Source organism: Callorhinus ursinus, unplaced genomic scaffold (assembly GCF_003265705.2).
Source record: "Callorhinus ursinus isolate GAN/ISIS: 27379988/994484 unplaced genomic scaffold, GSC_fseal_2.0 scaffold8, whole genome shotgun sequence".
In the NCBI taxonomy this organism is placed as follows: Eukaryota; Metazoa; Chordata; class Mammalia; order Carnivora; family Otariidae; genus Callorhinus; species Callorhinus ursinus.
In genome coordinates this window covers 63513716-63539619 of record NW_027397070.1, presented here as the reverse complement: position 1 = coordinate 63539619, position 25904 = coordinate 63513716, and the positions used below count along the sequence as shown (strand labels likewise).

Genomic DNA, 25904 nt, shown 5'->3' with positions numbered 1-25904 from the left:
ACAGAGAAGGGGCCAGCCCCCGGGGAGGGAAAGGTTAAGGAGAAGTGTCCTTGAGGCGGTTGGGTAAGCATGACCTATTGAAGGAGCCCATAATTACCAGCTAAAGAACTCTGACTTATTAGTCCCCATTCACACACACACACACACACACACTCACACACCTTTCTCACACACACATACGTTATGCACACACACACACACATTTACTGAGCACCTACACTGAACAGGGCTCCTCACATGAAGCACCTTAGTGGTCCTGGGAGTCCATATTGGATAGCTCTCATCTTCCCCTTTAGGAAACCAAGGTTTCAAGATGAGTTGTCATCTCCTTGAGGTGACACAGTTAGTTAGGGGGGAAAATGGGATTTAAACCCAGGGGCTTGTGATGGAAAGTCATATTTTTTCTACTATATACACCATGATGATTCAGTTGTAAATTTTGTGATCCTTTAATAAAAATGCTCAAATGGCATTTTTGCACCCAACTAGCAATTCTGCTTATTTGTCATTATTTTCATTTTTATTTCAACGAAATGCTAGAAAGACCCAGGTCCTTGACGGGCATTTGGAAAGATCCCTTCCCTGAACCCCCACGACAGCTCTCACTTCATCACATTGGCCTTGCTCCCAGCTCTGCGTGGGGGCTGGTGCAGCCTGTCTCTGCTTCCAGTAGGCCCCTGTGTCTCTCCCTTCCAGGCCATGCATAAGGTTGTGCTGAGCTTCGATGAGAATGTGACAGAATATTCTGGAGCCACCCCTTCAGAAGAGAGCATCTGGTCTAAGCATCTGTCCATCCAGTTCAACAAGCCCTTCTTAGTCATCATCAAGGATGAGAACACCAACGTTCCCCTCTTCATGGGAAAGATGGTGAACCCCATGCAAAAAATGACCATCCCCTCCCAGGCCAGGCCCCCCTCCCTAGATGACATTAAAGAATGGTGGACCTGCCCAAGCATGAGTGTGATGAGCACATCCCTAATATTCTTGTCTTGAGGTCTCCCTTTATATGTGTGGAATCCAGGTCACAACAACTGTTCATGTATCCACTTAGTTCATATGCATTGAGCATGCACACTGTCCAGGCACTGTGCTAGGCAAGGTGAAATGTTGGCTGAAACCCACAGTTTAATAAGCAGACATAGAAAGCCAGCAATGACAGGAGATGGCTTCTTGGGAAGTGGGACAGGACACCTAATTAATTATTTAGATTTTGGTAGAAGTGTAACAGGCAAAGAGGGAAAGAGGCAAGGCTAGGAAGGTGATTGAATCAATAATCAAAACCTCCCAACAAAGCAAAGCCTAAGACTCCATGACCTCACTATTGAATTCTCCCAGACATTTAAAGAAGAATTCACACAAATTCACACAAATTGGACCACTTTCTTACACCATATGCCAAAATAAACTCAAAATAGATTAAAGACCTAAATATGAGATCTGAAACTGTAAAACTCCTAAAAGAGAACATAGGCAGTAATCTCTTGGACATCAGCCTTAGGAACATAGTTTTCCTCAGGCAAGAAAAACAAAAGCAAAAATAAACCATTGGGACCACACCAAAATAAAAAGCTTCTGCATAGCAAAGGAAACCATCAACGAAACAAAAAGGCAACCTACTGAGTGGGAGAAGGTATTTGCAAATGCCATATCCGATAAGGGGTTAATATCCAAAATATGTAAAGAACTTACACAACTCAACACCAAAAGACAATGTATTAAATTTTAAAATGGCCAGTGGACCTGAGTAGACATTTTTCCAAAGACATCCAGATGGCCAGCAGACACATGAAAAGATGCAAATCAAAACCACAATGAGATATCACCTCACACCTGCCAGAACGGCTAGTATCAAAAAGACAAGGAAAAAGGAATCCTTGTACACTGTTGGTGGGAATGCGAACTAGTGCCGCCATTGACAATATGGAGGTTCCTCAAAAAATTAAAAATAAAAATATCATACAATCCAGTAATTCCACTATTGGATGTTTACCCAAAGAAAATGAAAACCCTAATTGGAAAAGATACATAAACTCCTATGTTTAGTGCAGCATTATTTACAATAGCCCAAACATGGAAGCAACCCAAGTATCCATGAATAGCTCAATAGATAAAGAAGATGTGGTATACATGCACAGTGGGATATTACTCAGTCATAAAAAAGAATGGTGGGGTGCCATTTTTGATGACATGTATGGACCTGGAGGGTATTATGCTGAGTGAAATAATAAGTCAGACAGAGAAAGACAAATATATATGACTTCACTTATACATGGAACCTAAAAACAAAACAAATGAACAAACAAACAACAACAACAAAAACCAGACTCTTAAACACAGAGAAAAAACTGGTTGCTGCCAGAGTGGAGGGGAATAAGGGGATGGATAAAATAGATGAAGGGGATTAAAAGGTACAAATTTCCAGTTATAAAATAGATAAGTCAAGGATATGAAAGTACGCATAGGGAATACAGTCAATAATATTGTTATAATGTTGTATGGGGACAGATGGTGACCACACTTACCATGGTGAGCACTGAGCAATGGATAGAACTGTTAATCACGGTATTGGAACAAAAAAGAATTCACACAAATCCTCCACAAACTCTTCCAAGAAAATGGAAGAGGAGGGAACACTTCCTAACTCATTTTATGAGGCCAGCATTACTCTGATACCAAAGCCAGACAAAGACAGTATAAGAAAAGAAAACCACGGACCAACATCTCTGATGAATATGGATGCAAAACTCCTCAACAGAACACTAGCAAAGACAATTCAACTGCACAGCAGAAGTATCACACACCAGGACCAAGCAGGATTCATCCCTGGAATGCAAGCCTGGGATAACATACGGAAACCGATCAATACAATACATCACGTCCATGGAATGAAGAGAAAAAATATGATGGTCACAGTTTATGCAGAGAAAATATTTGACAAAATTTCACGCCCTTTCGTGATAAAAACACTCAAAAAAGGAGGAACATAAAGAGACTACCCTCAACATCACAAAGGCCAGGTATGGGAAGCGCACAGCTAACGTCAGACTCAACGGGGAAAGACTGAATGTTTTCTTCAGGAACAAGTCCCAAATGCCTGCTTTGGCCTCTTCTACTTAACATAGTTGAGAAAGTGAAATAAACCGGTCATGGAAGGACACATACTGTACAACTCCACTCCTGTGAGGTACCTAGAGCATCGAAGTCACAGAGACAGAAAGCAGAATGGTGGGGGCCGGGGGCGAGGGGAGGAGGAGATGGGAAGGCACTGTTTACTGGGGACAGAGTTTCAGTTTTGCAAGATGGGAAGAGCTCTGGGGACGGATGGTCGTGATGGTTGCACAACAACATCAATGTCCTTAGTACCGCTGAACTGTACACTTCAAAATGGTAAGATGTCTTTCACAATGAAAGACAACATGATGCAAATTCGTTTAAAATTTGATAGTAATGATAATGTATGACCAACATTTTCTAAATAAGCCAGTGAAATTCCTGACACGTTAGCTGTTACTCCTAATTCTATGGTTTTAATGATAATGTCACATCAATTCGTTAAAAAAAATATATATATAGCCAACTGCCACACAAAAAAAAAATGCCATAAAGCCAAAGATCAGAAATTTTTTAGCCAGTATGACAAAGAATCATTTTAACTTTAAAGAACTCTCTCAAATCTATAAGGAAGACAGCAAGTAACCCAGTAAAATAATGGGCAAAGGATTTAAACAGGCAGTGTACAAAAAAATAAATACAAATGGCCAATGGAAATATAAAAGAATTCTCAACCCTACTCATAATTTAAAAAACACAGATCAGAGTGCCACCTGCCACCTATCAGATTAGCATAAATGTGCAAAGTTGACAACACTCTGCTGATTTCCATGTGAAAAAAACAGATCTTCTCATACAACAGATGGGAGAGTAGAAATGTGTGCCATCTTGTGGGAACATAGTTTTGTGACATCTATTAAAGCTAAAAGTAGAAAAAAAAATTCTTTGATTCAGGAATTTCGCTGCTAGGAATTTGCCCCATGAAAATATTTACAGGGGTGCCTGGGTGGCTCAGTCGGTGAAGCGTCTGCCTTTGGCTCAGGTCATGATCCCAGGGTCCTAGGATCAAGCCCCATGTCAGGCTCCCTGCTTAGCAGGGAGTCTGCTTCTCCCTCTCTCTCTCTCTCCCTCTGTGCTCTCTCTCTCTCAAATAAATAAAATCTTAAAAAATAAGAAAATATTTACAAACAACAAACGTAGGGGGGAAAGTTCTTTTTAATTGCAACATCGTTTGAAGAGCAAAAAACCCTAAGTGTCCACCAATAGGGGATTGGTTACATAAAATAAGGTACATTTCTATAATGGAATGTCATGCGGGCTTTCAAAATCATAAGGCTAGTTCTATATGGGCCGAGAGGGAAAGATCTTTAAAAGAAAAAATAGGGTAAAAAGCAAAATACAGAATAGTGTACAAAGTATGATTTCTCCTGTGAACACACACCTCCATTTATCTAACAATTATTTACTAAGCATCTACTATGTGCCAGGCACTGGCTGTGCAGCTGTTAACAAAACAGACAAAATCCCTGCCCACGGGAGCTCAATGAGGGATAGGCGATAATCCTGGTAAGTCAATACCATGCATAGAATAGGGGAAGGTAATGAGTCTTACAGCAAAAAAATAATGCAGGGACAGGGTATGGGGTGCTGGGGTGTGAGACATGCTCAGACAGAGTGGTCAGGGAAGGCCTCACTGAGAAACCCAAGGCAGGTGAGAAAGTAAGCCACATGGGTATCTGGAAGAAGAGCAGCCAGACATAGAGAATAAGGTGATGCAAAGGCCCTGGGGTAGGATGTCTGGCATGGTCAAGGGAAACAAAGAGGTAGTGTGCCTAGAACAGGGGAGAGTATGAGAGAGAGAGAAGCAAAAGAGGCCAGAGATGCTAACTGCAGTTCCTGGCCTAGGGGTGTGGGGGGGCTTATATACTGTACACCTGCCAGGACCGGCCTTTGTTCTAAGTGACCTGGAGCCCCAAGAGGGAATCCAGCAGAGGTGCAAAGTGATTTACATTTTGACAGAATCATATAAAGATGTGGGCAATCGAATCATAGACCATTTGTTTTCTTCTTTATGGTTTTCTATATTTAAAAAGTATTAAATATTAATTTAAGAATCAAATGGAAGGGGATGCTAGATTGGGAAGATGGATGGGCAAGGAAAAGTTCAAGGAGGCAGTTCTCTCTTAAGCAAAGAAGCAGGGGCTCTGTCTGGGAGGAGGATATTCCCCCTAAGATATTTCTCTGTGGTGTTAGTTTGTGTTATGGGTGAAAAGAGTCCTTGATGAAATGGGTCTGCAAAACTCTGGACAAGTGTGACTTCTCAGCATCCTTCAAATATTACCACCCAAGTGGGAGGGAGAAGACGCAGTGCTTCCCCAAGCTTATTTGACCACAAAGCCCCCTTTTTTTTTCTTTTAATGAATCATCTCTAGGATTCCATGGAATACACTTTGCTAAATGCTGCTGTGGGTGAAAAGGTCGTTAAGTGAGGTTGTGGCAAGGGCATAACTGCATTTAGTTAGCTCTCTCGGGCAGCGGCAGGGGGACTGGTTGGCGAGACAAGGTGAGGTATGAGGAGGCCTGAGAGCTTACTCCCCTGCCACATACGTGTGTTGCACTTCTGGGCTAACATGCCCTTCTGCTCAAAGACAGTGATTCAAACACCAGAGACCCCTACACCCAGAGACTCAGTGGCATCCACTGGAAGCATGCTGATGCAGCAGAGTGGCATTTGACATTTTTGGTTCAGAGTGATAGCACCATCTGCTGTTGCCCAGAGACCCAGCCTACCAAGCTCGTCCCTGGGCATTAACTGGAGGGCGGCTGAGGTGCAAGAGACAGAGTGGACAAACAGGACTGTTAGGTGGGGAGGAGATGACCAGGCCAAGGATTACGCAAGCCCACATCACCTTGGGTCTGTTAATATTAACTCAATCTCCAGCCTGGGGGAGCACCAGCAATCTCCAAAGTCACTGCCCTGATAAATATTGTTTTGCTCATCTTATGGGCTAGGTCTTCAATGAGTCTCTCTTGGCCTTAGATTGTGCTCCTGCTGAGTCCCCCATAAATATGCAGCTTTAATCCCCTATGGTTACATGTTAGGGAAGATTCCTCCCATGGGACAGGGCAATATCTGGTGATGGACCAAATGGGAGCAGAAACCCAGCAGAAGCAACATGAATATCCAACCAACGGGCTTCAGGATAATCGTCACCTTGAGCCATTTCAATAATTGTGCCATCGAAGCCACTCCTAGGAGGATTTCTTCCAAGACAGCGCACCCCCTGTCTTGGTGTCCGGATACTTTTTTTGACTCCTGGTCATTGTTCACATAAACTAAACTTATGAAAAAGTATATTCAGTCAACCAATCATCTTTCACTCAACCATCTTATCCTAAGTTAATCGTTTATCCAACCATCTTGTCCTAAATGCCCAACCGCACGCCAGGCCAGGGCTACCCATTGTGCTATGTGTAAGTTCTCTGTAAATGCAATGAATAACTTTTAATTACAAACTTCTTTGTAAAAAGAAGCCAGGGCCTCGTAGATATTCTATTGCCCTGCTGCCTATTTGGAGGATTGCCTTCAGGGTCAAGAGGGACAGTGGGGCATGGATGGAGGAATCACGGGGCCTGAAATCCAGGCCATGCTACGCTTGCCAAGAGGGGACGTCCAACTGATCTAAGAAGTGTCCTTTTAAATTTACACAAAGATGCTATTACTTCAGAGAGCATGTGATAAAATGAGCATAGGAAAATGTTAATGACTGAAACTAGGTGGTGGATTTAAACTGTCCACTCTAAAAATCTTGACTCTGTGTTTTAAAACTGTCATAATAAAATGTTGAGGTGGGGAAAAGTGGAATGTTTTTCCTTACCGAGTTATGCATGGACCAGAGAGATGCTGTTATGGGTTAAATTGTGCCCCCCTCAAAAATGTATATGTTGAAGTTCTAACTCACAGTACCTCAGAATGTGATCTCATTTGGAGATAGGGTCTTCACAGAGGTGATCAACTTAAAATGAGATCATCAGAGTAGGCCTTAATCCAATGTGATGGGTATCTTTATAAAAAGGGGAACTTTGTTCACTGGGACATGAGTATAGAGGGAAGACAATATGAAGATAATGCAAGAATACCATGTGAGCAAGGAGACAGTCAACCTAGAAGCCCAGGAAAGAAGGTTAAAACAGAGCCTTCCCTCACATCCCTCAGAAGGAACCAACAGCTTGATTTCAGACTTCTGGCCTCCAGAACTGTGAGATAGTAAATTTCAGTTGTTTAAAGAGCCCAGTTTGTGGTACTTTGTCATGACAGCGCTAGCAGACTAACGGGTGCCTTTTCCTAGTCTGCACTGAGGGAGGCACCCTGAAGGCTAGCAGAGACCTGATCTTCACCTTGAACTCCTAGAGTAGACACAAATGTCATGAGGGCTTGGGGCAGTAGGGAGATTTCCTACTGCAGGGTTTGGGTTGTTGGGAATTGACCATAAGCTAATGTTTACCTTAGAAAGGAGTGATGATGAAGGGAAGTCATTGCCCACTGGCACCTAAAGACCAGCTAATGTCCAGTAATGGGGCTATAAGCAAGGAGTTTTGCCACTGTTGACTTCTGACACCCCACACTATTCCACAAATAAAGATACCAGACAGGGTTGGTAAAAAAAAGAAACAAAACACAACAACCCACAGTGACCCAAGCAACCAGGCATGGCAACCAGGGAAAAGAGTTATTAGAGCCTGGTTCTGTTCCTGGCTATACCATCTTGGGTAAGCCACTGGAACTCAATTTTCTCATTCACAAAGACAAGGTTTTGGGGAAGGTGAAGGTGTTACATGTAAAGCTTTAAGCACATAGTAAGTGCTCAAGAAATAGGGGCAAAAATTCAAAGACAAGATTGAGATAAGCCCCATGAGGACTAACAAACAGGCTCAAAAGCTTGTTTGTACAACAAACAAACGGCTGCAGGTGACGGTCATCAAGACTGTGGATGGAAAAATCAATACTCTGTTGATATCAGGTGTTTTTCCATATTAGACACTGTAAGAACTGACTACGGTTTATTGTCAATCCTTACAGAATGTGTGCTGGAGTAGAAAGAATACTTGCTTGTGAGGCAAGGGAAGGGATTCTAATTCTCACTTTGCTCTGGACTGTGTAACCCTTGGTAAGTCTCTGTTACCTCTCCCAATCTCTACGTCCTCAGCTATCAAATGAGAGCATTGTCCTAGACTGAAGATGACAAACAGTTAGCCATGCACAATTTCTTCCGCTCTCACATCCACACAGACATCACCAGTCAACCATGGCCCTATTTTCATCTTCATTCAGACAGCCTCAGAAACCTTCTCAAAATAAGATTCTGGGAATCACTACGATAGATCCAAGATGGCAGCTTGGTTGGAAACCATTTACTGTCCTGTGCCAGATGATCTCTAAAACGCCTTCTAGTTCCTCTGTTTGCCCAGCCTGATTCCTTTCTAAGAACAGACATGACTTCGTTTTGCATCTTTCAAGACTTTCATGTGGCAATTACTGGGGACATTTCACTGTCTGGGGTCTTACATTTTGACTTGCCCATCTGCTTCAGTTCCTCTTCTCCCAGACCAAATGTCTAACCTCCTCACCAGGGTCCTAGATTTGGGTGTCTCCATTATTTTAAGTCGTCTGGCTTCCTCTGCCCACATCCAAGACGGTTCTGGTTAATGGATTAAGGCACTCTCATACAGAAAGAGGGAGTCTCAAATGCCTTTGGAATTCAGTCTCTCTGGCAGCACCTACCAATTGCTTAAAATTGATGTGTCAGATAAAAACTACTGGCCATTTCATCAGAGGAAAATATGTCAAAGATACTCTAGAAGAAATGACTAAACTGGAGACTAGTTCTGTGCGTATGTGTGCGCGTGTGTTGACAGGTACGAGCTCTCCATATGAATAGCTTTCTTTTCAACCTCTAATTAAGCCTTCAAACCACCTTTCCACTTCTCTTCTAACCTCCGCAGCAACCTCAGAATGTGCCTGTTCTCAGGAAGCCATCTATTATAGTAGAATGCTGATCAGGGTGTCACATAGTTTTGCATGCCAAGCCTGCCCCAATCTCAGCAAGCACCTTGCTTTTGAACAAGCTACTCAATCCTTCCTGGATTCACCTGCAAAACAGGACTACTGCCTCCTCATAGGGTCCCTTTAGTATACAGCACATATTCTACCACCTAGAAAATGTTAAACAAATAAATAAGATGGCAGCTCCCCTTGCATGTGTTGCTATCATTAATAGTACCATATCAATATTGATCTGTTGGGCCTTGGGCTTCTGCTTGGGAATTAAGACACTGCCCATGCCCTGGAGAAGGGCAAGAGGGAGCAAAGGTACATGAACAAACTGGAGGAAGGCATTGTGACTGCAGCGGAATCTGAGCCCATCTGGGGCACCACTCAGAGTTTGCTTAGCCAGGATCTCTTCTGCCTCCTGTGTGGTTGCCTGGATTCTGCCCATCCTCAAGGACAGGTCAGGTTTACATCCTTCCAGGAGCTTCCACTGAGTACTTAAGTCTCTACTCTGTCTGGTGGAGGAAGCTTAATCTTAGTCAACTCTAGTTAAATTCTGTTAGTTTAATATAAACTTTGTCAACTCAGTATTCTTGCATCAATTCAGGGTTTCCCCATTCTAGAGTTGCACACACCCCAGTACCTATCCCTGAGGTATTTGAGTATGGAGACAATAGGCATCCATGGACTCAAGGGAGGCAATCTTCTTGAAGGCAGCAATAAGATCACTCTGAATCTCCTCTCAGTGCCCACCCAGGGTTAAGCGCGGTGCTTCAGAAGCAGATGGATGGATGGATGGGAAGAAGGAAAAAACACTTTCCCTACAGAATATGGCATCCATCCTTCCTCCTTAGTCTCTCTAACAGTGTAACAAAGCCACCTTCCACTTCCTGTTCCTCTAGTTCCCCACGGACAAGTGAGCACTGCACATTGTGCACCCAAAAGGTACAGGTGCAGCGGGCCACAGGCTGGAACATTTGCCTAAGGAGGGTACAACCTGCCCTTTCTGTGTGCTTCTGCCTCCCTGACCACCAGAATCAGCTGTTGATGTTGGCTATCCTCTCTTCTCCTTAGCTAAGGACCCCTGTCCACAGGGGCCAGCCTGGAGGGTGCTGCAGATATGTCAGACTCCTAGTGCCTGGCCTGTAAGTAAAAATTTCCTTCCCCTAGCTTCATGTCTGGCCCCCATGGCTCCCAGTTCGTTCCTGAGGCATAGCTCTCTCTGCACAGTTATGGGCCGTAGTCTGGGGTAGGATATGGGGAGGGAACAGAGCAATGCCATAGGACCTGTGGCTTACCCACAGGTGAGTCTTATCATAGAGTCATCTTGTCCAGAAATAGGGAGCCAATGAAGGATAAAATCAAGCCTTGCGGGGCAGCAGACCTTGACTCAAGTGTGCTGGCTCAGTCCCTGGCTAGCTGTTGACCTTGAACAAGCCATTCCACCTCCTTGGGACTTGAAATTTTGCAGGGGTTGTTGCAAAAATTAAATAGAGCATTACTCAGAGTATTGGTTCAAAGGATGAGACTTCTATGAAGAGACAGCATAGGAAGGTGTGGGAAAATGGGAGGGGAAAACAGCAGGGTCTCTGATGAGACACCCAGAGGTTAGCAAAACCAGCGAGCTCTTGCCTATCCAGAGCTGAAGGAGTAAAGGGAAGAAATGGTGAGAGCCAGAGCCATGGAGGAGGGGTTATCTGGAAGGACCCAAGATGGTGGAAGGACACAGCTGCTCCAGAGGCATGGAGCTGAAGCAGGAAACCTCTCTCTTCTCCTGCCCAGCAATCCCACCCACGACCAAACCCAAGAAGAAGTCAGCGGCCAAGAGAGCCTGGCAGTCCGGTCCAGAGGGGGTCAGCCTTTTGGAGCATAAAACATGGCAGAAAAGGGCAGACAAGGCATCTGAGCAGAAGGCTAGCAAAGAATAGCCTGCAGGAAAGATAGCCCTAACAGAAATAGGAACAGCCAACTTCTGCCGAGCGCTTACTACGTGCCATGAGCACATAGACTATTTCATTGAACTTTGACTCACAAAGAGTTTAGCCCTGAGCATATAAGTGCTCCCTACTATATAACTTGTATTATTGGCTTCATGGAGTTTCCCACTGATCTAGAAGGCAAATTCAGATTCTGGACGTTTTTAAGAAATGGGGGATCAGTGGGGCACCTGGGTGGCTCAGATGGTTAAGCGTCTGCCTTCGGCTCAGGTCGTGATCCCAGGGTCATGGAATCGAGCCCCACATCGGGCTCCTGGCTCAGCGAGGAGCCTGCTTCTCCCTCTGCCTCTCTCCCTGCTCATGCTTTCTCTCTCTCTGTATCTCTGTGTCTCAAATGAATAAATAAAATCTTTAAAAAAAAAAAAAAGAAGTGGGGCATCGGTGACCCCCACCCTAGCCCTAACCCCAAGTTTTCCTTAGCAACTTTTTAGAATGAAGGTATATTTTACCAAATCATAAAGCACAGGGGCTCCAAAGATGGGGAGACCTGACCACAGCAGAAGATAGTGGGGAGATAGGCTGGTGTCCACCCCTGCCCAGCCTGACAGAGTGACAGGGCACCCTGATCCCCAGACTAGGACCTAGGTTGCATGGGAAACCCAGGAGTTCCCTCTCTCTCCCTCTCTCAGGGAGCCTACCTAACCCCTCTCTCTCTAGACCAAGCTGCCAACTTCTCCCATTCCATGGTGACAAACATCACCATTCCCGTGCTCACAGGACAGGGAAGTCAGCCATGGGACAAGGGAAGTCAGCACAGGACAAGGCCCACTCAGTCCCAAGTACAAATTTTGAAGGAAGAGTCTGGCTGTCCTGCATCAGGTGCCCATTCCCGATCCATCAGCATGGCTGGAGGTGGGGAGTTCCTGCTCAGGAGCTAATTTGCAATGACAACAGAAAATGTGTATAAATGCTCCATACAGTTTAGGATATAAGTGTAACAGGAAAGGGGAATGAATTTTAAAAGGTCCCAATTTTTAGAGAGCTATATTGCATCCTGGTTTAAAAGATTCACTTTTAGAAAGAGAGACGTTTGCCCTCAAATTAATAGTTCTTAATGAAATTCCATCTGGATTTTTTCAATTTGCAAATAGTTCCTGAAGTTCATCTGGTGGAATAAATCCACAAAAAAACCTGATAATTTTTGAAAAAAGAAAACAAAGCAAGTTGCCTTGCACAATATCTAATGTATTTTTAACTGTATGGTACTGGCAGAAAAATAGGCAAGTAGGGGCACCTGGGTGGCTCAGTCGGTTATGTGTCTGCCTTCGGCTCAGGTCATGATCCCAGGGTCCTGGGATGGAGCCCATTGGGTTCCCAACTCAGCAGGGAGTCTGCTTCTCCCTCTGCCTCTGACCCTCCCCCCACTCATGCGTTTTCTCTCTCTCTTTCTCCCTCCCTCCCTCTCTCTCTCAAATAAATAAATAAAGTCTTAAAAAAAAAAAACTTCAAGAGAAAACTTTTGCAGCATCTATGACCGGCAAAGTCCCACTGTTATGTACTTAAGAATTTCCTGCAACCCAATCAAGGGGAAAAAAGACAGTTGAACAACAACAAAAAAGTACAACAAAAGTTGGCACTCTATTTCCATCTATTAAACAGTCAAAAATAAAGTGATGCCAATACCCAATCAGAAAGAGCATGGTGGCGTAGACAGGTTTGCCCAGAGTTTGTAGGAACATTATGGGTTCAGACCTTTTGGATGGCAAATTGGTAGTACCTAGGAAAATTTCAAATATGCATGCCAAATTCATAAATGAACTCTACAAAATCACTCACATTTTGATATATATACAAAGATGTTCAGGAAACATTTTTGAAAGAGCAGGAAAAATATCAACACCTATCAATAGAGGCCAATTTAATAACTTACAGTAAGTGAATCCTTCATACACAATATATATAACCATTAAAATAATGGAATGATGTGCGCCTACTGACAAATTAGTAAAAGACATCTATCATATATCAAATTAAAAAGCAAGTAATGGAACAATTTGCAAAAGAAATTCCACTTCATTTTGAAGGGTGCATATATAATTATTCATACATGTAACTATGTTCTATGTGTAAATATCATATATTCAATTCATATGCAGACCCAAAGAAAAAATTCTAGACCAAATTCTTAAAACTGATTACCTTTGAGGAGCAGGATTGGTTGAGCGGGTGGGGAGCTGAATGTTTATACTGTGAGTATTATGTTTTAAGTAGAATTTATTATTATAACTAAAATCTAAAGAAGCCTGAAGGGTACAGCTAGGACTTTTTTCCCTAAGACCTATAGTTTTACCAAACACCTGCTGTGTTTCACCCACTATGGGCTCACATCAAGGGTCACACAGTTCCAGAGCCAGGATTCGAACCCAGGCCCACCTGATTCCAAAGCCTGTGTACCCCAGGACTCTCAACGGAGGAGGAAAGCAGCAGGAAGAGTTCCGGGGTGTCACGCTCTGCTGGACTGGGTGACCGTGCTCTGTGTCTCTGTTTGTCCAGGATGGTGCACCCCACTCTGTTCTTCTGGCTACTGGTGGCCAGGCTGGGTCCTCATGCCTGTGGCGAAGGGGCTCCTGACCAAGAAAATCATCCAAGACCTGTCGGCCTCCTCAACCTTCCTGAACAATTCCCACTTTGCCTTCAGCCTGTACAGGCGGATGGTGGCTGCGAACCCAGGCAAGAACATCATCTTCTCCCTGCTGAGCTTCTCCATTCCCCTCACCCTGCTGGCTCTCCAAGCCAGGCCAGAAGTGCACACCCAGGTCCTAGAGGGTCTGGGCTTTCCCCTCACCCAGGTCCCAGACGACGGGGTCCACGCACACTGCAGCCAGCCACTCCTTGCCTCCCTGCGGCCCCTTGCGGCATGCCGGCCAGACGTGGACAGCATACCGTTTGTGGACCAGAAGTGGTACCTGGCACAAAGGTTTGTCGACATTGCCCAGAACCTGTAGCACACAGAGGTCTTCCTCATCCGCTTTGGGAACAATCACATAGCCAGGGAGCAGATGGACCACTTCACCAGCAAGACGACCCACTTCAAGATCAGGAAGCTGGCCCAGGAGTTGAACCCGGACACCATCTTGATTCTGGTCAATTATATTTTCTTTAAAGGTAAGAAATCTGGGTGGCTCAGTCGTTAAGCGTCTGCCTTCGGCTCAGGTCATGGTCCCAGGGTCCTGGGATCGAGCCCCGCGTCGGGCTCCCTGCTCAGTGGGGAGCCTGCTTCTCCCTCTCCCACTCCCCCTGCCTGTGTTCCCTCTCTTGCTGGGTCTCTCCCTGTAAAATAAATAAATAAATAAAGGTAAGAAATGATTATTTAGATCCCTCTGCAGTTTGTAACAAAGTTCATCTGTCTTTTGTCCAAGACGAGTATTTCTGTTTCCCCGCCATTGTCTTCCTGCCTCTCTGAGAATTCTACAACTTAATTCCTCTCTCCCCTGTACCTGCAGCCCCTCCCTCTTCTGGTACCTTCTCCTGAACGTTCTGGGTCCCTCTCAGGCTGTAGCCCTACTGCAACCAAAAGTTAGGTCACAGTGCCCCCCACACAGACCAGCTACATAATTTGTGTGTTTCACAGTGAATGCGTATGTGGGACCCTTGTTCAAAAATCGCTTTTCAAGTTGGCGACTACAGAGCATGAAGCTACATTCGGGGCCCTTGTGAGAGCCAGGTTGCACCTCCCTAAAGCCAGCCCTGCCCACGCGGGCTATCCCAGCTCGCCTCCCATGCCACCAAACACAAGTCTTCTGAGCCCCAGGCTCATCCCAAAGTGTTTTGCAAGCTGCATCCCGTCCCCTCCTCAAAAAGGAACACCTCGTTGAGCAGGGGGCCCTGCTCTTCTGTGTCCACGCAGCATTGCTACATTTAACTCTATTTTGTGGACTCTCCTTCCTGACACTGTCCTTTTGTGGGCTCGGCATGGTTTTCGTCGTTCTCCTACCTCTTCTGCTGTCTTTGTGTACCTCCCTCTCATGTGCAGTCTGTTAAAAATGGCATTCCATAGAGTTCTCCCTCAGTCATCTTCCTTGGGCAAGCGTGGCTTTCCAGTGGGACCTCCCCTCCCGCACTCTGGACCCCCCAAACCTCTATGCCCAGCCCCCACCTCTTGTGAGCTCCAGACCCAAACCCCCACCGACACTCTGGTCACCTCTACCCAAATGTCCAAGAAGTGCCCTAAGTTCAACATGTTCAAAACAAGAAGGATTTCTTCCCACTGTCTCTCTCTCCCACCCCCCAAAATCTCCTCTTCTGTTTCTTTTCCTCTAAGTCTTAGGGTGCCTGCCCAAACCGGGTCTCACCACAAGCTGGGCAGATCCTCTGTCTCTTTTCCCTCCAACACTACCCTTCTAAACAGGAACCACGACCTGTGGGGTCTCCTGCTTCATCTCTCTTCAGTCTGTTCCACCTTCCCCCTCCACTGCCACTAGCCTCATTCAGGCTACATTACCTCTTACCACAAGTGTTGCAACTGCTTCTTAACAGGCTTTCCTATCTGCAGTTTGCCTCCCTTAACCCATTTTCCACACTGCAGTCAGGGTAACCATTCCACCAGCCACATTTGACCTTGTAACTCCACTGCTGAAAAGCTCTAAGTCGCCCCAGCCCAGCTGTAGCACTTAGGATCGTGTTCCACATCTTTGGGACGGACCACAAGGCCCTTCAGTGACCTGCTCCCTGCTGATCTCTTCAACCACATCTCTTGTCACCCTCCCTGCTCTCCCTCTCTCCAAGAGCATCACAGGCTAGCCACATGACACAACACCCCTTTCCTGAACTGCGTGATCCCTCTGGCCTATGGGTCTCTACACAGGCCACCCACCCCTTTGCTCCCCACTTCCCCTCCGCTTCCCCCACCACTGGTTACCCACCTGTCAGGGCTCAGCTCCGAAGTCACCACCCCCAGGAAACCTTCCTTAACAACTTCCACCACTGGGGTTGCCACATTTAGAAACAAAACAAAACATGGGTATACTTATATTAAAAAATGATTTCTTGTTTCTCTGAAATTCAGATTTAACTGGGAATCCTGGATTTTTGTGTGGCAACCCTGCCCACCATCCCCCAAAGTAGGTGGCGATGGGAAAACTATTTTTTCGTTTTGAACATGCTGAGTGTGAGGGGTTTCTAGGACATCTGGATGGAGGTGACCAGATGGCCAGTGGGGATTTGGGTCTGGAGCTCATAAGAGGTGTGGGCTGCGCATAGACAGTTGGGGGTCTCCAGTGAACAGGAGGGTTAGAGCCACTGGAGGGGACAAATGCCTCTCCTCTGTGTTCTGGTGGTACCAGTTCCTCTCTTTAACCTGAAGACTTAACATGCAGTATCATAGTTTTCTGATTACTTGTCTCTAACCCCACAAGACTGTGGGCTTCTTCACATGGGAGACGTTGTTTGGTATAACACCTGGACTCCAGACACTGTCAAGATTACAGCGCTCAGAAATTCAGCTTCCTGGTTCTCGGCGCTTCCTGCCCTGCAAGGCTGGCCATGTGGCCCCTCAGAGCTGGACCCCTCAACTCCTGACTGGGAGCCTCCACTGCCAGGGGAGAAGGGAAAGCAGGAGGCCAGCTCCAAAGGAGGAGGGGTGGGCTCACCCCAACCCTGACAAAGCTCCTTGGGCCCCGTAGCCCATGGTTTACTTGTAGACTGCCTTCAAGCTTCTCCATCCAGCTGATACCAGGGAAGAGAATAGTGGCATATTTTGAAGAGTTGCAGTGAACCCTATAATAGTAAGACCAATAGCCAACAGTTACTGAGCAACTACTATGTGCTGGACACTGTGCTCAGCTTCACTGAGAGCAGCTCACTGAATGCTCACAGATATCCAATGAGGTAGCTGTTATACCTCCAGTTTGCACATGAAGAAATTAATGGTCCTCATTCCCTCTCTGGCCTCCCTTCCTAACACCCTCTCTCCCTCACTCCTTCTGCTCCACAGGCTTCCTAATGTCCCTTGAACATGCCAGACCCATTCCTGCCACTGGGCCTTTGCACATACCATCCCCGCTCTCTGGGATATTCTCCCTGTCATGCCATCACTCCCTCACCCTGTCGGGTCTTTCCTCCATGTCACCTTCTCAGGGAGGCTCTCCCTTCCCCCTGGCATTTCCTGTCCTCCTCAGCACTCCCACCATCAAACATATTTTTCCTTATTTTTCTTGTCCCTTGTTCCCCCTGGTACGGAAGCTCCCCTCCAACAACAGTCTCTTGTGCACCACTGTAGTGCCCCCACCAGGAACAGTGCCTGGCACACAGCAGCCCCTCGCAAACTACCTCCCAGATGAACGAGACACCTGCCATCCCATGCCTTCTGCCCTGAATGCTGGTGGTGTCCTCTCTCTTCTCAGGGAAGTGGAAAATCCGCTTTGACCCAAAGCTCACTGGGATCAGACCCTTCTCAGTGAGCGAGGGGGTCAAGATCCTGGTGCCCATGATGCAGCGGCCGGGCTGGGTCCAGCTCCAGTGTTTCTACCACCTGCACAGCTATGTCCTCCAGCTGCTTGCAGCCGCCACACCACTGCTGTCTTCCTCCTAGAGGCAAGGCCAGGGACACAGAAGAGGCTCTGATGAGAGAGAAGTTTGACACATGGTCTCAGCCCTTCCCATTAAGGTAAAACCCCAGCTGTCTCTGCTCCCGACCGCAGTGAGCCCATCTCAACAGCCTCCCTCTCTGCCTTTGCAACTTGGGGGCTGTGACCCTTCTGGTCTCAGGACCCACGATGGGAGGGAGAGGAGACCGTTCACACCTTAATTGTTAGGCAGGATTCAGCTGAATGCTCCTGCAAGCATTGGAAACTGGTTTGCCTTCCCAGGGAAGCATCAAATTTTCCTCTGAGAGATTTACAGTTCGTGTTAAGGTTTTAAAGCACGGAGCTGTTGGAAAGGACCGAGCAATATTTCACTTAGCTTTGCCCAGCATCTCTCAAACAGGATCTGAACATGCCATGCATTTTCACATAAGACCTAGAAACAAACAGTGGAAGTACAATGGAAGCCATGGTTGGAGAGTTGCCTCCTCGGCCATTCACTGATATATTCGCCGTGACCCATGAGTGCCCCAGTGGGAGCCAGGACCAGGCCTCTCTACACCTGGTCATGGCTTCCCAGCCACCTGCACTTCCCTTCCCTCCTCTTTGCCATGCCCTCGATCAACTCACTTGCTCCCCCGAGGTACTCGAGGTCTCTGCTACTCAGTGTGGCCTGTGGATCAGCATCGGTGGCCTCATCTGGGAGTCTGACAGAAATAGAGGATCTCGGGCTCCATCCCACACCTCCGGACTCAGAGTCTTTAGTTTAACAAGATCCCAGGGGATTCACATGCACATTGTAGACTGGGAATCCCTACCCTGGGCTCCAGGCAGGTCCTGCTGCTTCTGGGACCATCTTCAAGATCCCCAGCCGTTACAAATCACCAAGCGCTGTCTCGCACGTGCCTTCTTGACAGCCATCATTCTGTCTCAGCACGTTATGGGCCGGACCACTCTTCACCATGGCGGGGAGTGGGGTGGGGGTGGGGGGCTCCATCCCGTGCGTCATGTGATGTTTGGCAGCATGTCCAAATGCTCCAACTACTGGATGCCAGTAGCACAACCCGCCCCCAGCCCCAGTTGTGACCACCCCAAAAATGTCTCCAAACATTGCAAGCTCTCCCCTGGAAGATGAGATCTCCTTTGTGCTACGGAATGAACCCAGGGGCAGACTGTGGGCCCCTGCACCCCACCCGGTCTAGGTTCTCATCACGACCCAAGACCTGGCCCATGAGACATGGAGCGAACTGCACTGAGCTAAGGGTCAAGGTTTTTACCCCGACAGAACTTTCTCAGTCCCCAGCACCCTGCCCCTCAAGAGGACTGAGAGACTCAGCTCTCTTCCCATTGCTTGGCCCCCTGCAAGTCGCCTGCAGCTGTGAGGAGACTGTTGGCTCAACTGGCGATGGAGACAGGGAGGCCAAGGAAGGGCAGACGTATTCTCGGTACTCGGTCTCCATGTGGCCGTGACCCCAGACAGCCAGGACCGGGCCCTCCTGCGGGCAGAGCCCCTGTGTGCTTTTCAGGTGCAGACAGGGGAAGGTGAGTCAGGAGGAAATAGGAACTCTGGCTCACAGCCCTGCCTCAGGGCCACCCTCATGCAGGGCCATGGGGGAAGGCTGTGTGTGGGGCCCAAGGAAGATGGATGGACAGACAGACAGACAGCCTCCTAGACAGCGGGGCCCAGTGGCAGGCCAGTCTGACAGGCAGCAACCCGGCTTGAGGGCGAGCTTCAGCTCGCTTCAGTGGGTCCAGTCCTTGCTCTTTAGAAACCGTATAACTTGGGGGAAATCACTTAGCCTCCTGGGCTCTCCCTATTCTCCCGATGCGAAGAGGGTAATGGTAGCACCCAGCTCCCAGAACTTCTGTGAGGACAAAATGAAATCACCTTATAAAGTACCTGGCACAGGTCTGTTCATTGAAGGCACCCAGTAGACACAGCTGACATGGGTTTTATTCTATTAATCTACAAGCACTGAGATTGCTGGCCCGGGCCATTCGTTAGGTAGTATTATTTCAGCTCTGTTCTCGTCTCTCATTCCCCCAAGTAGCAGGAGGAGGCTGTATTTTCCAAAATTCTCTTTATCTGGGAACAGCCAACTGGAGCAGCTCCTGCCCTCAATGGGCATGCCAGATATATTCCGTTACCATGCAGGAATCACGGGCATTTCTCTGCAGACCATCCCCATGAAGATCTCCAGGGTAAGTTAGATGCCCCAGGTGTCTGGGCCATTTATAATGCACCTCTCTTCCTCCTTCATTCCACACACACCCAGGGGCCCCGCCAATGCCATGTCTGTCCCGTGCCCTGGGGCACACAGGGCTCCCCAGCTGGTGGGGAAGTCAAATGTGGAAATGGTGAGTTACAACACCCCAGTGGTGTCCCGAGGAGAGCTGCTCCGGAGGAGAGGGCTGAGCCTCATTAGGGAGTGAGGGATGATGCCCCCTTTCCCAAGCTCACCGCGAAGGCAAGCGCCCCTGCTCTGGGGAGCTGGGAGGAGCTGTGGAGAGCACGAGGCCAGGTGTGTTTCTGCAAACTTGACCCCTTCCAGGAGGACAGGGGAGTCCCCTTGGGGTTCTCTAAGAATCAGAGGCAAGGCCCCCTGGATTGAGTCCTGAAGTCCTAACACCACTGTGGCATCTCTGGGGAATAGAAAGGGGAATTGCCCGGAAATATTAAATAACTTTGGGAGAAGGCAAGTAGTGGGGGGGGGGCGCGAGTGGGGGCGGGCAGGATGGGAAGTGGGTCCGTGGTGAGCTGGATCTGGCTCCAGAGGGGTCTTGTCAGCCAGGCTAATGCTGGGACAGTCGCCTGTGAACTGGGGGAGGAGGGCCACCAGGGGGCTATAAGCAAGGATGGGATTGCATCTGAGCTTCAAGGAGCTCACAGCGGAGCTGACCACGGATGGGACAGGAGCAGAGGCGGAGGATACCTCGGGCTTCTGGTCCCTCCCCAGATCCCATCTTCCCACCTTTCATTTCAACCGACCTTTCCTGCTATTAATGTTTGAAGAAGGCAGCGGCAACCTTCTCTTCATGGGGAAAGTGATGAATCCCATAGCAAAGTCATAGTCAGGTGACCAGAGGCCCTGCCTCCCCTCCACCTCCACCATCCTGGGCTCCTGAAGAAAAAGGAAAACCAAGACTGACGTCTGCTGAGCACACAGCTCATGGGTCTATTCTGGTCTTTGCACAAAACCCCTCTGAGTCATTATCCCCATTGCACAGATTAGCACACCAAGGTCCAGAACAGGTGCACGATCACAAGCCAAACCCACTGCCCCAACACCAACATTCCTGGGAGGATCTGCAAACTCAGATCACTCTCATGACCTTCCAGCAGCTTCACATCCCCGGCTGGTTCTGGACTTCTTCCTCTGCCTGCAGTCAGTACGTGCCCTTTGCTGCCTGGACCGTGGCAGACCTGTGTTCCTTTGGAGAATTGGCTCAATAACGCAGCAAATGACCGCCTTGTGTGAGGGTGCTTTGGTGCCACTGGGCCAGCAGGCCCCCCGCCCCTGCATGACTTGGGGAACCTGCTGTGAGTGGCCTGGGCACTATTTGTGGGACATGGAGGGTAGGACTGTCTCATCATCACCACGAGGGGCCAGCTGGGTTCCAGGGCCCTCCACAAGTCATTGCAAAGACACCATCACTGCTTCACTACCTCGCCACAAGCTCAAGTGTCCTCTCTCTGACCATCGCCTCCTTTCTCTCCAGCTCATTCCTTTTGGCATCCAACCCCAACAATCCTTCCACCCACTGGGATGCATGATCCATTGAGCCTACCAGTTTCCACCTCCCTCTCTTCCTCCAGGCCTGCTTCCTCCTCGCCCTGCTTAATTTCCATGACCACCTGTACTCAGCTCCTCTGCCTTCTCTGTCTTTATCATGCCTGCTTGGCAAAACCCTCCGATTCTCCCCATGCTCCAAGCCTACATGCGAACTGCTGAATATAGCTAGAAAAAAACATACGACACACTCAAGGGTCTCATTTTAAATTCATGATCACTAAACCTCGAAAGTGGCATTGATCCTGGGAGCAATCACTCTCTACTCAAGCCTTTCATGCTCCCACTGCCTTAAGTAAATACTCCATAACTTGGCTTTCATCTTCACCTGCGAGCTTCCTGCCGCAAATCAGTCTCAGCTGACAACCTTACTTCCTTTTTCACTAGCAAAACATGGGCAGTGATCATCTGCCCACCACCTGAAGCTCTGCTCATACCTCCACCTTCCTTCCTGTTCCAATGGAGTACCTGGTCGTGGTCCTGGCTGAGGCCCCCCTCCACCTCTGCTACTGGTTGGTATTTTACCTCACCCACTCAAGGACACCATGCCAGCAATCCTGCCCCCTACCTCCCTCAATCACAAATCCTCCCTATCTACTACCCTTGTGCTATGAGGATGCAAACATGCTCCTCTTGCCTCCATAAGATGGATGGGTGGATGCATGCGCAGATTGGGTATAGGTATACAGACATCCACACGTGATGATAGATATAAACAGAGACATAGATAGATTAGAGGTAGAAACAGAGATAAATATAATCATTTCCTCCTCCACAGACCCACCACTATGGGCTATCAACATAGTGGAACACCAACAAAAAAGGAATATCTGTTGATACATACTACAATGTGGATAAATGTCAAAAACAATATGTTAAGTGAAAGAAGCCAGACCAAAAAGACTACAAATTACGTGATTCCATTTATACAAATCACCCAGGAAAGGAAAAAGCATGGAGCCATAAAGCAGATCAATGATTGCCAACAGCTGGATATACGAGTAGGAATTGATAGCAAAAGGGTTTATGGGATTCTTTGTGTGTATGGCAGTGGAAACGTTCCAAAACAGATGACATTGCTACAACTCTAAATTTACTAAAAATCATTGAATCATACACTGTCAGTGGGTCAGTTTTACGGTATGTAAGTTATATCTCAATAAAGCTGTTTAAAACTGCCCTTTACACATACATCAAACACTGCACTGAGGAGGAAATTTTACTGCTCCAAATGCATATGTTAGCATATACGCTAAAAAAATGATGAGGTCACCATCATCTGAAGACATTAAAAAAAGAACCACAAATCAAATGAAACAATGTAGAAGAAAGGAAATAATAAACACAACAGAAGTTAATGAAATAGAAAGCAACATAAAATAAGACAGATTAAGAAACTCAGAAGTTGGTTCTTTGGATATACAATAACATTAATGACCCCTTGGTGTGACTGATCAAGAAAAAAAAAAAAAAAGAAGCACAAATAACCAAGGTCAGAACTGAAAAATGGACCATTCCTGTGCATCTGGAACATGCTAAAAAAAAATAGTATGAGTATGTTATAAAAACTGTATATACATAAATTTTTAAAGCTAGATTAAATGGACAATTTTTTAAAATCCTTCTTGAATAAATAGGAAATCTGAATAGTTCTGTAACTATAAGGAATTAAATCCATGTATAAAACATTTCTCACAAAGAAACCCAAGCCCAAATGATTTCTCTGGCAGATTCTGTGAAACATTTAAGGAAACAACAACATCAAATTTACACACTTTTTGTCCAGATTTTAGAGAAACAGAGTACATTTCCCAAATTGTTCAATGAGGCCGGCATGACACTGAGACCCAGATGTGGCCAGAGCAGTCGTCAAGGGGCACCTTGTGACTGCTGTGTGTAACACATTTCATTATTTCCGCTCATCAACACGATAACCCTCTTAGGCTGGCACAATTCTTCACATCAGTTAATGGACCAGAAAATTGAGGTCTGCAGACAGTAAGGGATGTGCCAAAGTCACATAATGAGTAATTGCTCGAACAACACTGGGGACAGGTCTGACAAATTCCAAAGGTCCTGGCCATTTCTCTTAGTGTTTCAATTCTAATCTCCTGCCTCCTCTGACTTCAGGGAAGGTGGGAGGTTAGGAAACTGAGCCTCAGAGAAGTAGGGCAACTTGCCCAAGGTCACAGAACAAGTTGGTGACAGAGCAAGGAACAGGCTGGGACTGCGCCCCAGAACTTGCCCGCAGCATCCCCTGCTCCTGGGACTTTTTCAGGCTCCTGCCAAGTAGGCCACACGTGGACCGCCAGGGGGCGTTCCCATCACCACTCCACACCCCGCCAACCTCCTGGGCCCGGGAATCTGCCCCGTGGAACTCCTACGGATCAAGACTGGAGTGCCCACAACCCCTGTTCTGCTGTGGGGCCCGGCAGGGAGGGAACGCATGAAGCCGGAGGCAGCCGAACTCTGTGGTGAGGACTTTGGATAAGTCGCCTGGGTTCAAATTCTGATTCCTGCATGTGCTGGTGACTACAGGTAAGCCCTCCAACCTCTCTGCAATTAGCCTGATCTGGCAAATGGGAATAGCAATAATCGTTAGTATTCCTATGCTTTGGAATACATCAGGCACTGTTCTGTGCTCTCTCCACATACTACCTCAGGCATTCTTTACAACAACCTAACAGATTCTAGAGACCAGGATCTCTGTTCCTTAGCTCAGGTGTAGAGAGCTGACATAAGATGCCCGACATCACATAGCTAGGGTCTGGATTCAAACCCGGTTCCATGCTCTTGACTGCTGCACTATCCTGCATGATAATAATACCTACCCTGTGGGTTCTGGTCAGGATCAAATAGATCCATACACATTAAACACCAGAGCCAGCACCCAGGCAGGGCTCGCTAAATGCTGGCTGTTGTCCTCCCTGGGCGCCAGACCCCATGCTCAGTGCTTTACACTCAGCTGTGAAACCAGAACAGAGCAAGAATTGGCAGGTGGGAAATCTGAAGGGAAATAAAAGGGGGCCAGCCAATGCAGAAGCTTACCAGTGAATTAATGGCCACCCCTCTGGGTTGATTTCCTGCCTATCCCGGTGAAGGAGGCCCAGAAAGGATTAGAGTCCTGCTTGGTCCAGGAAAAGCCTGAAGGCTGAGCGTACAGGTGGAACAGGTGGGTCCCGCAGTGTGGGCCAGCAGGGCTGCAAGACCGGGAGTCAGGCAGTTCCCCTGACCTACCACAGGCAAAAGGCAGGCTCTGGGACCAGCAAAGGCTATCTCAGGTTAGCCTCTGAAGTCCAAGATTTGGCCCATGCCACCCCCACATTGGCCATCAGTACAGGTTGGCATCCTGCTTTGCCAACACAGCTCATGATTCCTTGGGTAAACAACCAGTCAGGGCTCAGCAAAGGCCAGCCAAGACTCCTGCCTAGTGAATCTGATCACCATAGGTCCCTGGCTTGATATGACCTGTCCCACACCAGAGCGAGGTCCTGTTTACCTGGAGATGAGATCCCAGGCAACATTGCCTTATCCACAAAGCTACAGAAGTTAGAAGGCCCTGAGCAACACTGCCGGTCCCAGCTTCTGTGGTTGGCAATGTTGGACAAGAAAAACCCAAGCTACACATCTGTGATGGGGTGATTTCACTAGGGGAAGATGGTCATTCTTAGAGGACTCCAGCCCGAAGCTCCTCCTAGGGTTTGGGGTGAACCCTGGAAGACCAGCAGATCTGTCCCGAATGAGACCCAGATGCATCAGTGCTGAACCGGTCCTCCTGAACCAGGTGGCCTCACTCACCCAAAGGCCAAAAGCCAGGGTCTGGTGCACACAGACCAGCGGTTCAGGGAACACATGACTAACAAATGGACATCTGACTCAAAAGTGCCTAAGAGAAATGTTCATTTAGAAAATTAGTTTGTTCCATTAAGGGGCTCAGGTTTATGGTTAAGGACAAGGTCTTCATGTCAGTCACTAACAGTAGCCAGTACTCTGTAGGCGCCAGTCGCTAAGGAGATAAAATAACAACAATTTCAGCTCTGGCTCTCCTGATCGAGGCCTGACCACGTGCTCGCTGCTGTGCTAGGCTCACGGAGGCATCCAGGCTTTGCCGTGTATGATATATATGTATATGTCTTTTCAGAATTCTTTCTGAGTCCATTTTATACACCATGACCCTTTACTCTTAAATACTTCCATGTATATTTTCTAAGAATTGGGGGTACTATTTTTCAGTAAAACTCTCAACTTCGGGAAAGTCACCACTGGTACAACACTTTCCCTCTAATGTACTGTTCATATTCCAGTCTTGTAGATTGTCTCAGTAATGCCCTTCGTGGCACACATTCCCACAGTTAAGGAGGGAATGTGTGCTTCCTCAATGGAAGCCATCAGGGATGACTTGCTGGTCTTTCTGGGGTCACCCCAAACCCGGGAAGAAGCTTCTTGCTGAAGCCCTCCCAGAATCACCGCCTCCTCCTCTGGAATCACACCATTA

The 25904-nt window shown here is 47.3% G+C and overlaps 1 protein-coding gene and 1 long non-coding RNA gene across 2 annotated transcripts in view; one reads left to right on the top strand and one right to left on the bottom strand.

Moving 5' to 3' along the window:
* Positions 1-15958: 15958 nt before the first annotated feature.
* Positions 15959-24559, bottom strand: LOC141373307 (uncharacterized). The gene is made up of 4 exons (XR_012379154.1): positions 24458-24559; positions 18249-18325; positions 17365-17622; positions 15959-16020 (listed from the first exon to the last, which is right to left on the bottom strand). It is a non-coding gene; the product is annotated as an uncharacterized lncRNA (long non-coding RNA).
* LOC112822056 (corticosteroid-binding globulin-like) overlaps positions 23767-25904 on the top strand; it is a 26313-nt gene continuing 24175 nt past the window's right edge. Inside the window, exon 1 of the mRNA XM_073895839.1 lies at positions 23767-23947. The gene's annotated coding sequence lies outside the window, so the exon portion shown is untranslated. The remainder of the gene's footprint in view (positions 23948-25904) is intronic.